Source organism: Grus americana, chromosome 2 (genome assembly GCF_028858705.1).
Source record: "Grus americana isolate bGruAme1 chromosome 2, bGruAme1.mat, whole genome shotgun sequence".
Classification (NCBI taxonomy): Eukaryota; Metazoa; Chordata; class Aves; order Gruiformes; family Gruidae; genus Grus; species Grus americana.
The window spans coordinates 40,776,366-40,791,314 of NC_072853.1; the positions used below are offsets into that span (position 1 = coordinate 40,776,366).

The 14,949-nt window shown below is 51.8% G+C and overlaps 1 protein-coding gene and 1 long non-coding RNA gene across 12 annotated transcripts in view; both read right to left on the reverse strand.

The window, feature by feature from the left end:
• CHD7 (chromodomain helicase DNA binding protein 7) overlaps positions 1-1,754 on the reverse strand; it is a 132,551-nt gene extending 130,797 nt beyond the window's left edge. For 5 of the 8 annotated variants that reach the window (XM_054816226.1, XM_054816229.1, XM_054816228.1 and 2 more), the window contains exon 1: positions 894-1,401. The gene's annotated coding sequence lies outside the window, so the exon portion shown is untranslated. Of the gene's footprint in view, positions 1-893; positions 1,402-1,628 lie in introns of those variants that run through there. The other 3 variants (XM_054816225.1, XM_054816224.1, XM_054816221.1) reach the window with 3 other exon arrangements.
• A 3,568-nt stretch (positions 1,755-5,322) lies between these two features.
• Positions 5,323-12,005, reverse strand: LOC129203653 (uncharacterized). 4 transcript variants are annotated; one of them, XR_008576097.1, is made up of 3 exons: positions 9,894-12,005; positions 9,692-9,753; positions 5,323-9,570 (listed from the first exon to the last, which is right to left on the reverse strand). It is a non-coding gene; the product is annotated as an uncharacterized LOC129203653 (long non-coding RNA). The 4 variants fall into 4 exon arrangements; XR_008576098.1 differs by having other exon boundaries at positions 5,323-7,853; positions 9,464-9,570; positions 9,692-12,005; XR_008576099.1 differs by having other exon boundaries at positions 5,323-5,974; positions 7,014-9,570; positions 9,692-12,005.
• Positions 12,006-14,949: the final 2,944 nt, after the last annotated feature.

Sequence of the window (14,949 nt, forward strand, 5' to 3'; positions counted from 1 at the left end):
CCCCCGCTCCCCTTTCTTCTCCGGCCGCCGGAGAGCGCCGGCCGCCCCCTGCCCCCTCCCGGTGCCGCCCCCCTCCCGGTGCCGCCGCCGGGGCAGGACGATCCCCCCGCCGCGCGCACCGGCGGCCGGAGCGGCACCTCGTGCTCCCGCCTCCCTCCTCCTCCTCCTCCGCCTCCCTCCCCGCCCGCCTTCCTGCCGCCCGCCGCCACCCACCGCCCGGCCTCCGCTGGGGGTGCCCCCGCCGCGGCCCGGCCCCGGCCCCGTCGACCCATGTGCCGGCTCGGAGCGGCGAGAGCGGCGGCGGGTGGGGCGGTGCCGGGCCGGGCCGGGCCGTGCACGGCGGGGAAGCGCCCTCACTTTGTTAGCGCTTGTTGTGCCGCCGCGGCCGCCGGGAGCCGTCAGCGTGGTCAGCGGGGGAAGCGCTCCCGCGGCCATCCCGGCCGGCGCTGGGCCCCGCCGCCCCCACCCGCCGCCGCCGCGCAGTTTCGCTCAACTTTTCCCGGATTTTTAGTCACCCTCCAAACTTGCGGAGAGGAGCGGGCGGGGGGGGGGGGGCGGGGAGGGGAAGAAGGGAAGGGGCGCCGCCGCTCCGGCTCCCCGGTGCCCTCCCCTCCCCCGAGGCGAGGCGGCCGGCCGGCCGCAGCACAACAAAAAGCCATTTACACCCGGGGAAGTGCCCCGCTGAGACAGCCCCCCACCCCCCCGCCCCGCCTCGCCCGGAGCCGCGACAGGGCGCAGCATCCCCCACCCACCCCCCACGGGCCGCCGCCGGCAGCGAGCACCCCCGCTCCGCGCCGCTCCGCTGGGGACGGAGACCTGCCGCGGGTCCCCGGCTCCGCGGCCAGCGCCCGCCCGCCCTCCCTCCGCGCCCAGCGAGGTGCGGGGTCACTCACCGGGCCGGTGCGTGGCCGTCGGAGGCCGTCGGGGACCGGTGTCCCCCGCTCGCTCCCTCGCTGCCCTCCGCCGAGGGGCCGGGGAGGAGGAGGGGACACGCTCCGGAGTTGGTGCCGCCGGTCGGGGAGGGGGGGGGGGTAGGGGGGGGCGAGGCGGGGTGCAGGTCTCGCACACGCACACACACACACACACACGGAGTTGCTCGCTCGCACCGGAGCTGGGCTAAGAGGGGAGGAGGGGGATCCCTGACCGGGGCGGGCGAGCGAAGAAGGGGTGGAAGGGAGGGGAGGGAGAAGAAGGGTCAGCGCGGGTCTCGGGTAGTTTCGGGGTCTCCGTCGGGTCCCAGCTCCGCTTCGCTCCTTTGTGTAATTTCACTCGATTCAAGTTTAATCCGATAGTTCCCGAGCGAGCGAGCGCGCCCGCCGGAGCCGAGCCGAGCACGACACCAGCCAGCCAGGCGGCTGCCGCGGCTGCCGCCCCCTGCGCCCGCCCGCCCCCGCCGCCTCCCTCCCCTCCCTCCGCCGCCACAAGGCGCGCCCCCGACACCGCCCCCTCCCCGGGGGCGAGCGCCGCCGCGCGCCCCGCCCCCCCGCGACGTCACGGCCCCGCCCGGCATAATTTATGCAACGAGGAGAGAGGGGGGAAGGAAAAAAAAAAAAAGAGGAAAAAAAAAGAGAAAAAAAAAGAGGAAAAGAACCCCAGCACCGGGCGGGGGAGGGGTGGGGGTCACTAACCTCCCCGCCGCCCGGCCCGCCAGCGCCCCGCCGGGGCTCCCGCCGCCGGGCGAGGAAGCGCTGCCGCGGGGCGGGGGACGAGGCGCGGAGCACGGCGTCTTCCGTGCGCCTCCCTCGCCGCTCCGCCCCGTCTGCCGGTGACCGGGGCGGTGGGTGAGGGGGGGCAGCCCCGCACCTCGGGGTCATCGCCGGGCCCGGCCGCTGCGACGCGTCCCGTCCCGGGAAACTCCCGGTGAAGCCTGGCGGGGGGTGGGGTGGGGAAGAAGGTGGTGTCACTGTGTCACTCCCGCGCTTCAAACTTCCCAAACGCGACGGCGAAGTGAAACCGAGAGGTGCCCCGGGAGGCTGCCCGGCCCCCCGCGGCCTGCCCCGGCCCCGGCCCCTGCCCCCGGCCGGGCAGCGAGCACCGCGCCCCCGCCCGCCGCTCTCCTCCCTGCCGCCGGGGCGAGGCGGGGCGGGGGCAGGGCGTAGGATCGCTCGAGTCCGCGATTTCGGGTGGACTTTGTCCCGAGCGGGTCGGGTTTTCAAAGGGAAGCGGCCATTAAGTGTTGCCCGCCCGCGGCAGCGGCCCCGTCCCGGCGGGGGCACCGGGACCGGGAAGGGTGCCGAGCCCTGCTGCTGTCGTGTTTGTAAGCCATACATTCAAATCCATGATACAAACCGAAACAAACTCATTCCGTAAGTAAATTAGACAAATCCCACCAAAAAAGTGATTACCAGTAGCACGCTTAACGGTCCTTCCCTGCATCGCTCTAGAAACTAAATAAGCGTCTTAAAAGTATAAAGAGATTAAAATGTAAACCCAGTGTAAAGACACTCGGCATTACAGGAATTTTCAGCGAGTCATTTGAAGAGATAACTTTTTACCATCGTTGTTTCTCGCAGGTTGGAGAAGGAAAAACAAAGTCATGCGCCGCTGCGCAGGGGCACCCTTCCCCCCCACCGCCGCTCCTTTTCGGGGCTGTTTGCTGCACCCACCCTCATACCTCTTCTATGGCGGAGCGAGAAGGCGCCTTTTAGGAGCTCTCACAGCTTTTCCTCTCTGCTCTCTTAACACAGTTTCTAAGCTGGGAGCCAGACCCGGACACCATGGATGTCAAAGGCTCCTCTCGCTTCTTGGGTCATCGGCTCCATCGATCCAGGTGTCTGTGTCGGTGCTGCGGCCGCGAGGGCCGCTACAGCCACAGAAATATTTCAGACTTCTCCGGAAGAAGTCTGAAAGTCTTCAACATCATGTTGTTCACGTCTAGCCTACTCCATCTCTCTTGGGTTTAGGGGGAAAGTACCTTTTCAGGAGAAGGGACGGATTGCAGATGGAGAGGCGTCACCACCTCTCGTGCAGCCGGGCCCGCGCGGTCACGCAGAGAGGGGCCAGCAGCCGGGGAGGTGACGCCGTCCCATGCTTTCAACTGAAAAACGTGTTGAAAAGCTGATAGCACGTGACGGTGCGGTATAATACGTTCCCTGTTCTTCACCATGGTCTTCCATAAAGTTAAAAATAGCAAGTGGAAATAGTGTTTAAAACAACTTTGAAGCAGCTCATGCCCCGAATATACCTGCACCAAATTTGCTCCATTTACAATCATTCTATTTTTAATGTGCATTTCTCCGCTTTGTGAAAAAAACCAAAACCAAACAACCTACACAGAGGTATCCTCCCAAGTAACTAAATGTAATCAGTTTCAGTTTTCTCTTACAGTGTGTTGACAGACCAGAGAGTAAACAGCTTAGAAACAACTTACCTGCAAGTCTGTTTTTCTGTGCCTTGTCATTTAACTGCGCCCCTGATCTGGCAACCAAGCACCCTGGCATAGTGTAAACTCACCTGGAACTCCCCTTGCTTTCAAAGATTTAAGTTCTCCAAGATTTAGGGGCAGGAGAAACTCATTCTGAGACCAACTGCCAGCAGCCTCACTGCTCCCCCTAGAAACTTGTTTCAGTTTCTTGTTGAGCAGAAATCAGATTGCAAAGCTTCCGAGCATAAAAAGTGTTTAAAGAATATCGTGGTGACAGCATAAGGCAATCAAAGAAATGCAGCATTTCTTTAAAAAAGAAGTATATTAGCATGGCACCAGCAAAGAAGGGTGACATGTATAGGTATGTAGTTAAATATTTGTTCCGAGGCCAAAAAAAAGCCCCGATCTCTGGTGTGTGCCGCTTGCTGAAGGCACAGAACCAGCTCCCCGGGTCCCATAAATCATCCTCAGGCTGTGGCCTATGAAATCAGCTGGCTTACTGCTCGGGTAATAAAAACGTGATGGGAGTCTCCCAACGTTTTCCAACATTAGAAAAAACAGAATCCGCAAACAGCACTTTCACAGAGCCGGGAGAAATACAGTCACTTTCCAGCCCCTCAGCAACAATAGGAAATGGGGAGTTAGGCAAAGTGCTGTGCGGGTTTCACCACTCCAAGGTGGGACACAGTCCTAGCGCGGCACATGTTCACACACATGCAGACTGACGGTAGTACCAGACATGATGAATCATAATCATAGAATCATAGAATGGTTTGGGTTGGAAGGGACCTCAAACATCATCTGTTCCAACCCCCCTGCCATGGGCAGGGACACCCTCCACTAGACCACATTGCCCAAAGCCCCATCCAACCTGGCCTTGAACACTTCCAGGGATGGGGCCTCCACAACTTCTCTGGGCAACCTGTTCCAGTGCCTCAACACCCTCACAGTAAAGAATTTCTTCCTAAATCTCATCTAAATCTACCCTCTTTTAGTTTAAACCCATTACCCCTTGTCCTATCACTCCATGCCCTTGTAAACAGTCCCTCACCATCTTTCCTGTAGGCCCCTTCAGGTACTGGAAGGCTGCTATAAGGTCTCCCCGGAGCCTTCTCTTCTCCACTTTGAACAACCCCAACTCTCTCAGCCTGTCCTCATAGGAGAGGTGCTCCAGCCCTCTGATCAGCTTCATGGCCCTCCTCTGGACTCGCTCCAACAGCTCCATGTCCTTCTTGTGCTGGGGACCCCAGAGCTGGATGCAGTACTCCAGGTGGGGTCTCACAAGAGCGGAGTCGAGTGGCAGAATCAATGATGAAATACATCATTGTGTAGCTGCTATAGGGGAAAAAGTTTTGAAGCCTTAACTCATGTTTCAGCCAGTCCCCAAAGAGAAAGTGGTCACTCCCCAAGTTATCAACAAGCACTTTGCAGCTCTGTAGGAGAGTGAGGAAACAGTGACATGGAAGTCTTCATGATTAACCTTTTTGGTAACAGCTTATTAAAATATCCAAGAGATGACAGGGATGAAAATTCACTTGTAGCCACCCAACCCTTTGTATGCTGTTGGGACAAATAATCCATCCGATGCAGGCAGGCATTTGGCTCGCAGATTAGAAAGAATTTGCATTAATGGCTGAGAATTTCAACAGCAGTTGCAGAGCAAGGGTATGTGTACCAACAAAACCCCGATGAATTGCTACACTTTACCTAGCTAGGTAAACTTTCAAGGTGGGGATAGTTTGTACAAAGCTGAGCAAGTCACTGGGTATGACAGGCATAATTATGCAGAGATAAGTTAATGTACTCCGTAAGAAGTATGGCACAGAGATTACCGAGCGGCATTTACATCTGTTTTAAAACATCAGTATTACAAAATGCAAATCATTTAGTATCACATGAAAATACAAAGGAAGGTTGTTTATTCAGTAGACTTTGAAGAACCAGCATCTGTTTTAAAAGGCAAGTATAGTGAAATGTGATCTTAAGGTCTAGACGTTTGTCACCTCCGAAGGCGGCAGATGACATCTTGCAATGCCAAGTCCCCACGCAAGCCATGCGCTGGCAGGCCTTCGGGCCACGAGGCCCCAGCAGCCTGCGCCTCATTTCTGACAACCCAGTCTGGGTATTTGCCTTGTTTGGGAGCCACCCAGGCTGAGGACCATCAGGGTGAGCTCGGACTCCGCTTGAGAAAAGCTGCATTAAGCACATCTGCTTCCTCACCTGCTCAGCACTGCGACGGTCCACACCATGCATCAGTCCCGACGGAAAGGACCCATGCTCGTGGCGTACCCTCCAGCTGCCTTCTCCCAAAAGGCTTTTTTGCTTTGATGAAGAAACTTGCAGCTCCCAGGGAAATTCTGTACAGATGTACCCAAACCTCAACAACTTCTCATCTCACAGGCTTTCTTTTACTTCTGTTTGTGCAAGGAGGGATATGAAACTGCACCAGAAGCCCAAGCTTGTGTTTGGAGCAGCTGCCTTTCAGGCTCAGTATTCAGGATGCCATTTCGCGGCCTCAGACAAGCTAAGGCATCACATTTTGCCCCATGATTGGTGGGAAGTGGCTCCAAAATCCCACGACCCCGACACACGCTCACGTTTTATTCATCTCTGAACGTTGTTTCAGCAAATGGGGAAGAAGTGAAAAAGACAAATGGTTTCTTTTTCTTTCACAAGTGAAAGTTTTACTCAAAGTTTCTCAAAAATTAGGCAGCAATGGAAGCACATGAGTCTGAGTGGGTACAGTGGGCAAAAGGGCACAGATGGTAACGATGTGCCGCATGCTAAACAATATTCCTTTTTTAGAAGAAATTGTTCACCAATGTACAGCACACTGAAATACTGAGAGCACGTGGATTTTGGTACCAGGAAGCAGTAGACTCGTATCAGAAAGAACAACCTTAACGATTTCAGCTGAAAAGCTAAAAGCATTAGAAATACAAGTGCTACAAGGAGCCACCCTGTGGCACCAGCAAGCTAAGGGAACAGAGGGCAAACCAGGGTAGACAGTTGTGTGGCTTGGTTGGTTTGTTGTTTTTTTTTTTCTTTGAAAGTCAAGCCAGCCAGAGTGACAAAAGCTGGAATTGGCCCAAACAGCCACTTCTGTGACAGGGAACTCCTTAACTGAGGAACTGAACCAGAAAAGCGGAGAGGCAGCAAGCTCCAGCAGCTTGTGTCCTCATGCCACTCACCTGCCAGGCCTTACAGGGGCAAAGCTCTCTGAGGGATGTCAGCATTTCCTGCTGCCTCACCCTTGGGAATCCAACAACAAGAAGAATTAATACTACTCTCAAAATTCATTCTTTTCTGTGGAAATTTTCTCATACAGTAGTACCTCTCAGAACAAGGATAGCAACATACAGCTCTCTCAAGGCTAACTTAGGGATGTAAGCAAAGACATTGAAGTGGGAAGAGGGGGAAATGCCACCTGAGACAGCACACTGTGATGCGCCACTGTGGGTTGCATGGGTGCATGGGCAGCTGGGGGCAGCTGCCCGGAACCTGCCTACACTCTCCTGCTCAGGAGTCTCAGAAACGCTGCCCGGGTGCTGCCACTGACCAGCGAGGATCTGGACAGCTGTGCAGCTGACCCATCGGGGTGCCAGCGGCACAGAGGTGATAACCCACTCTCCTTCCCAAATAGACTCACCACTTATTTTATCAGAGTCAGAGGCAGGATCGCTTAGCTTTCCATCTCAATTCTGATTTAACAGGCCAGTGCCCAACTGCTCACCTCAGCCCCCAGCTCCTGTTACTACTGGAAACAAGACACTGGGTTAGACAGGCCACCTCTTTAACCGGGAACAGTAGTGAGTTCTTATAAAAATGGAGCAACACCGGGGAACTGACCTACTCCACAACATCCCTGCTCACGAGGACGCTTGCTCTTGGACCGTGACACAAACTGACAGTTTCACGGTCGGTTTTGTTTTCACCATGCAGAAGCATCATTAAGGACTCCCATTTCCATCTTTGATGGCTCAGTGGAACACGCCTCTTCTTATATGGAGAGGCACGGCTATCACCCTGCTGACAGTTTCTGACCTTTGTCCTTAATAAATGGAAGGCATCATATCTAAGAATGAAGTCACACACCCGACGAAACTATCAGCTGACATAAAAATACGGCAACTCATCTGCTTAGCAACACAAGCTGCCACCAACATCACTTCCTTCTTAAATACAAAGTTCAGTTCATGGGCTCCACCCTGACTCAGAGCCGCCTGTAAAATTGGATCTGACTCGCTGAGAGGTCACGTCTCCTCGCTGTGAGCAGGACTTTCCACTGCAGCTATATTTCACTGGAACTTCCCAGCGCGCAGCCCGGGGGAGGCAGGGAGGGAGGGAGGCAGGGAAGGAGGGAAACGCCGCTGCAGCCACAGAGTTCACCTGCCGAGGAAGTGAGGCGCTGACTTTCACATTTCCATTCAGCTTTCCTTCAAGACAGATTTTTCAGAGCAGGTACCGAATAACTCGTTCCTTCTGTGGACTGGGGAGCAAGAGCGATTCGTCATGATTATTTCCTGGGTTTGCACATGCAAGGAGCACCTGGGTGAGACATTCTCGGACATGGTCAGAAATACCTACGCATGTAGTCGTTACTTGTTTTAAAATGGGAGGCAATTTAAAACCCATAGCCAAACACACATTTATAATATACTTAAAAATACTTATAAACTTGTTATTTTTGCTACTTATGTTCATGAAAAAAGAGGTACTTTTAAAAGTGTTTCTTTAAGCTGTTTAACTACAAATGCACTAAGGAACACCTTAAATGTGTTATAAAGTTTATGACTTTTTCATGTATTTTTTTGGTAAATGCTTCATAAACTTGCAAGTCAACAATTAAAAAAAAAAACAAACAAAAAACCCCATTTACTTATATAGTTAAGTTAGATGTGGTTTCTCTTGGATTCTTTTTCTATTCTGAAAGAGGATCAACTAAGAGGATGACACCGTTTTCTCATTAAACTCGGGTCCACTGCCCTCCCTGCTCGGTAAACTTCTAGGAAGAGGACTGAGAGGGATCTGAAGAGACCATCTGGTCCCCCCCAGCCACACAAAGACAGGATAAAGTAGCCCCAGACAATCCCCAACAGATGTTTGTCTAACCTGTTCTCAGAAACCCTCCGTGGAGCAGATACTCGAACTTCCTAAGTGGCTTGTTCTGGTATTTCACTGTAACGATGTAAAAGTTGTTGCATCTCCCCCACCTCCTCCTACTATCCAATTTAAATCATCCTCTCACCCTCCTAATATCCGGTCTGAGACATCTCCCCTCTGTACAGATCCGATTTATCTCATCTTTACCCCAGCATTCAAAAACAGTTGATCAAACCTCTTCTAACCTTTTACACATTGAAAAATTTATCCAATTTCCTCTAAAAAGTATTTTTCAGGCTCAACATCCTCCCTTCCTTCACCATTTCTACATCTTTTATTTTGTCTTGCCCTGTCCTGTACTTTATTTTTCAGCACAGAACATGAAACTGAAGGCAATACTGCAGTTGAGGCCTCACCGGCACTTAGTGGAGTCATCTTTACATCTTTCTCTATGACTTACATATGCCACCTATTGATAAATCCTAAGAGGGCATTGCATTTCGCAAAAGCATTGCATTGTCCATTGCTTTTTTGTTAGTGATTCTCTACAAACTCCCTCTAACCACCTACCTTGATTTCTCCAAGAAATCGACCATTGTTTTCACTTTTGCATTTATTAAGTGCATTTTGATTTCTGAACTGATCATCCATAATGGTCACCATCCTCACAGCTTGGTGCAATTGAAACGTTTCATAAATGTACTTTACATTACGTCAATCCATATTATTCTTTTGTGATCTTATACCACATTTACCACAGTAGTATGTTGGTGCCTTACAGTAGAGTAATTGGCGACATCTCTTCTGTCTCCTTCCCTCTCTATCTCTCTCCAGAAGGGCGTGCATGGAAAATTTGCTTTCAAAAGGATATGGGGACATACATAAAATCATTGTACTTTTATATAGAGGAGAAAAAGTAAAATAAATTGTTCCTTCCACTATTTCAGACCTGCCCCTGAGAAAACAGTCTCATACATAGTAAAGTTTAAAGCTCACGGCAAAAGTTCTGTTGCAACAGAGTAGCGAAGTTGTCAGCTGTGGTCTTCACTTCACTGGCACAGAACACTCCAAGAGAAGGGCCAAAGCTTGGAATCTGAATGTCTCTACAGAAACAGCAAAACGTGGAGGAAAAGGATAATGCGCTCACACATTAATTACTGTGGGTATTGGGACATTCAAACAGCATGAGATACACTCAGCAAACATGTAAGGACTTAAACTTACTTGTACCATCTTCGCAGTTTCTCACAATCCAGACAAACGCATATCCCTTGCGCAGTGTTTCACTGCAAGAAAAGAAACAACTGCCTGGCTAGGTAGAGTTTGATCATCGGAGTATTTAAAACAATGCACCATTAATTGAACTTTACAAATATTAAATTTAAACCTGAATTTCACACAAAATACTTGCATAATAACAACTCACAGATAAAGGAACACCTCACTTCATCCACAGGTTTCATAGGAGACATGTTAGGTCTGATTCCAGGAGATGCTGCGTACGTGTCATTCGTGCTGACATGATTTGAAAGTGGAGGTGTCCAATACCACCGAGGGCCACTCGAGAATAAATAAATCTAGAGCCACAGGTCAGTGTTAAAAGCACCACCACCACCAGACACCTCATTTTGTATCCCTCCATTCTACACCTTTTCTGTTTCTGTCTTGTGTAAAGATCTAAAATTTGTCTTACCCTTAAAGAGGAACGCCTCAGCTCTGCGATGCTGAGGGAACTGCCCTGGAAACCTGCCACAAACTCACCTTTCCTATGCACAAGTTTGTTTATACTTTGGGTATTACAAGCGACTTACCCAATCATTATATTTACTTGTACATTCTTGGCTGATGAACAGAACTGGCTTATTTCAGTTAAGGCAGAAAGACCTGGTGTCCTCACCCTGCGGTGACGGAGGAGGGAGGGGATGTGCGCTGCATCTGTAACGCCACGGGTCACACTTCGTAGGCCGCACACTAAGTAGCGCTGTGCTTAATGGCACAACTTTTAAGCAATGGACCAATTGTTTTCTCTCTTAAAAAGTGCAAGCCAGAACATGCTGGGTTTTTCCACACTGAGAGCACAGATTATATCACTGCTTCTAAAGGGGCAGGATCTTACTTGAAGCTCTTCTACGACTCAACAGAAAAGATGTAAAACAGTCGCTAGAAGATAAAGACAACAGATACAGTAGCACTAGTATTTCTTGTTTAATCTTCGGTGTAGCAGGTTACCAACATGACTTTTGGGTCAGAGCACTGCACATGCTGTCAGTTTTTTGTATTTAATAAGTAATTTACCACACACCATTTCCACCTTGCATTCTGTAGGGAAATAAAAACCTTGACAAGGGAGCTAAAAAGCCCAAACAAGATGGCAGCCTTATTCACACCAACGTCTTAGACATCAAGTTTAATGACACATAGAAGCTGCTCATTTTCTTTAGAGATACGCTTAACTTTTTAAGTTTTTTGTATGACCACCGTAAGTTGATGTGCTATATTATGTACAAGGAAACTCCCCCAAACATTTACATGTCAATGAATCAACCTAAGTGATGGCAGACATCCCAATATCTTGGTGAAGTGACCACAACTCTGTTACATTCATAGCTTAGTCTCAAAGGCAGGCAGCTCTCGGGGCCTGGATGAAAGGGAATTGCAGCAGGACAGAGGGAGGAGCAGGAAAAGGCCCACTTCCACCTGGAGTTGCTTTTTATAAGCCCCCTTGCTACCAAACAGGCAATCCCAGCGCTTACAAGGATTGCCCCATGGGAGTCTTGCTGACAAAGGCGCAAACACATAGTTTATTCTTGATCCTGAAAAAGAAACCACAAAAGGAGAGCCTTCAGAAAAAAAAGAGAGGGATCATCTGTTCAGTTCAACATGCTGGAAAGATGTTTTTCTGTCACAACTCTTCACAGAGATTTAAGGCTAGCAAGCCACAGATTCCCAAACCGAAGGAGCAACAGCAGTTATTGCAACAAAAGGATCAGTGTACCTGGACCTTGGATTTTTGTCAAGCAGAAAATATAATTATACTCCAAAGTTCTCCAGCGCCAAAGACAGCAGCACATCTAACACTTTATGCTGTCCTAGGTCTTTTCTACACGTTTATACAAAAGCACAACGGTATCGTAAGGGTTATCATCAAAGCCACTAAGTCTTTAAACTTTCCTACCAATCCCTAGAAACAATCTTGTGAAAAACAAAGATACCGCTACACACACGCACAAAAAGTACTGAAAAAATTACAGGTGATACATATTTTTAAACCCTCACTGTTCTTTCCCCTAGCCTAAATGCCATAAAATCCCAGTAGCTTAAACTGCTGTAAGAATCAAAAACTTATCATTCACCTCAAATCATAAGTTGTACTACACATTTTTCACCTCCCTTAAAAATGAAAACCCAGATTCCGCTTTTAGCAGAAGTGAGACTATTGCTTCATCATGATTAGATATAAGCAAAGGAAAACAAACAAACGAACTTGGGGCCTAATGTTGTCGACATTTGTTCCATACACAGTGCTTTACTCAGTACTCCTCAGCACTAGCACACATGGTAGTTTTTTTGCAAGATCATGGCCTTGTTTTAGTATAACACAATCAAGATAATTTTTACAAGGTCAGAAAGTTGGAATAAGAGGAAACAAAATCCAGGCCAGTTGTGTCTGGAATCAATTAAGCTTATGTGCTTTTCAGATGCTGCTTATCTCTCTATTAAACAGTATTTCAATGTATACATACTATCAGCATGTATCTAAAAGTATGCATTGCATACATTTCTCCATTTATTTAATCTCACCTAAACTAGGGACATCAGGAAGTCAAAAAAGGAGAAGAGGTATTCATCTGTGAGCACTGAAATGGTTTCGCTTTAGGTTCACAGTTTAGTTATCTGACTCCTCCATGACAAACTGCTCCAAAGGGCCAAATGTCCAGGCATGCCTGTGGTGTACTCTGTCTAAAAAACAAATTAAAACTGAAGGAGTTGTCCAGGCAAATACCAACTATGCCCACTGTCAACTTTTAAGCACTGCCTTCACTTTTAAAATTTGGAGCAAAGATAAAACATTATTTTTTTCTTCATCTAGTCTAGTTGGTACTAAAGCCAGTATCGGTACAGAAGGCATGTGCAGGGATATACAATCCAGATAGATTCTTGCTGAATTCACAAGTAAAATACATGACAGTAAAAATGTTTATTTGTTGTTAATGTTGTGAAAAAAATTTACAGACATAAAGGTTCAATTGTTTAACCACTTAAAGATCAAAATATTTAACTTCGCTGCTTCTTTTCTCACCTTCCTTTTGCGAAGTACAAAAATAAAGTGAGAGTGTTTTCCCTCCACTGCAGTAACTGGTTAACATGAGAAATTGAAATTACTTTGGAGATAGCACTAGAAATAATAAAATGCAGTGAAAGATGTTTAAAACCTCAAAATTCCCATTATTTCTTTTCTAAGCAGAATAGCTATATTGTGCCTTTACTGTAAACAGCCAGTCACAGAGCTGGCTAGGTACCACAACGTACAGGTCAGCAATGCTTCAGCTGGAGCTGGGTCAGAGGAGAGACTCTGGGATCGGCTCCCGGCAGATTCCGCAGGGACAGAGGGAAGGGGAGGCGACAGGCTGGGCAGCCCTTGCAGCGACCACAAGAAATTCAGCCCCAGGTTGCAGGGAATAATTTTACTGCTGAAGTCACCCCTCGGACATCTCCTTGCGCTCACACAATAGCATGGCTCCGCGCTCGTATAGCAACGGGAGAACGCTTACCGCCAGCAAGGCTGCGTGCAGAAAGCATTTGTTGAACAGGCAAAATCAACACTAAGGAGAGTCCCCCGGATGATCTGAAGAAGCGGCCTGGCTTAAATACGCCAACAGCTGCCATGGTTATTGCAACGCCAAGGAATCAGATCCCACGGGCAAAGTGCTGACCTGACTCTGTGCCCCTTCCTCTCGGCTTGAGGAGGGCTCCTCACGCTTGTCAGCGCTCTTGCTCCAGGAGGAAACCTCACCTTTTCAGGTTCAACCTTCTTGGCTGGGCTTTGGGCGCGCTCCTTCGCGGCGCCCTTCCACAGCAGAGCACAACCAACGCATCACCTCGTGACGGGCTCGGTTTACAAGGCCTGAAACGTTGAACCCGTTTCCTCAAGTTACCTTTATATACCATCACTGAAACGCCCCCGGGCATCCCAGCCAAGTTCGTGCGGGACACCGCGCACACACGCCCAGGGAGCCGCTCCGGAGGACCGTGACCGCGATGGGGAAAGGGACGGGAGGCGCTCGGCTCCCTCGGCCTCCCCCGCAGCCGAGAGCCTCCGCCAACCAACCGCCTCAGCTCATCCCCTCACAGCGCCGCGGGCCCGGCCCGCCGGACCCCAGGCGGCCCGCGCCGCTCGGAGAGGCCCCTCGGGGCTGCGGCAGCGGGGCGAACAAGCCGCGGGTGCCGCGGGAGCAGCCGGTGACAGGCGCCTCCCAGGGCGGCGGCGGCCCCGATCCCGGGGGGATGGAGGGCCGGACCCCGCCCGCGCCGCCACCGCCGCCCGCTACCTGCGCCCCTCCCCCCACAGGACGGAGGTTGCCGTGGCGACGGCAGCGCTCAGGCGGCGGGCCGGGCTGCGAGGGAGCCACTGGCACGGCACGGCGCGGCGCGGCACCCCCGTCGAGCGCCTCCTCCCCCGCCCCCCAGGGGGAACCCCCGCCCCGCCCCCTCCCGCGGTGACAGGCGCAACCGCGGCCACCCCTCCCGCCACCCCCCAGCGGCCCACTCCGCTCCGCGCGACGTCACCCCGGCCGGGCTTTCCTTCCCCTGACGGCAATTGCCCGGCCGCGCTGATTGGGCGCGGCCGCCGGCCAATGGGAAGCGTCGCCCCCTCACTCGCCTTCCCGCCCCCTCTACCCCCCAGTGCCGCCGCGGAGCTGAGCGTGATTACTCCTGTTTAGTCCCGTCCTGTCCGGTCCGTGCGGGAAGAGCGCCCCGGCCCGACTGCCGGCCGACGGGAGCGGCCCCGGGGCGCCATGAGTCACGGCTCCGGCCTGCGCACCGCGTGGCGGCGGGCGCGGCGCTGCTCGGCCGGCCGGCGTGCCGGAGGGCCGCGGGGGCCCCGTGCAGAGACCCGGCGGGGCGCACCGGCGGGCCGGGCTCCGGCGGGGCCGCCGTGTGCGAGGCCCACCGTCGCCTCCGGCTCCTCCACACAGGCAAAGCTGCACCCGCTTAACTTAAGCCCCCTGTAGACGTATTTATTTCGGTTTAATAGGTGTTTATGGTACATTAGTCCAGACCTGTTCCTAATCAGTCCGAACTAAATCAAACTAATGCAGATTTGTATCAGTCCCAGAGTGGCCATGGAGGCCTCAGTGCCAACTGAGCAGGTTTTTACCTCACACCTGTGGCTAAACCGGCCGTGGCTCGGGAGCAGATAGGCCCCGGAGCCTGGGGCAGGCCCGAGCAGGGCAGCTGGTCAGGCCGCTTCACTGGCGGAG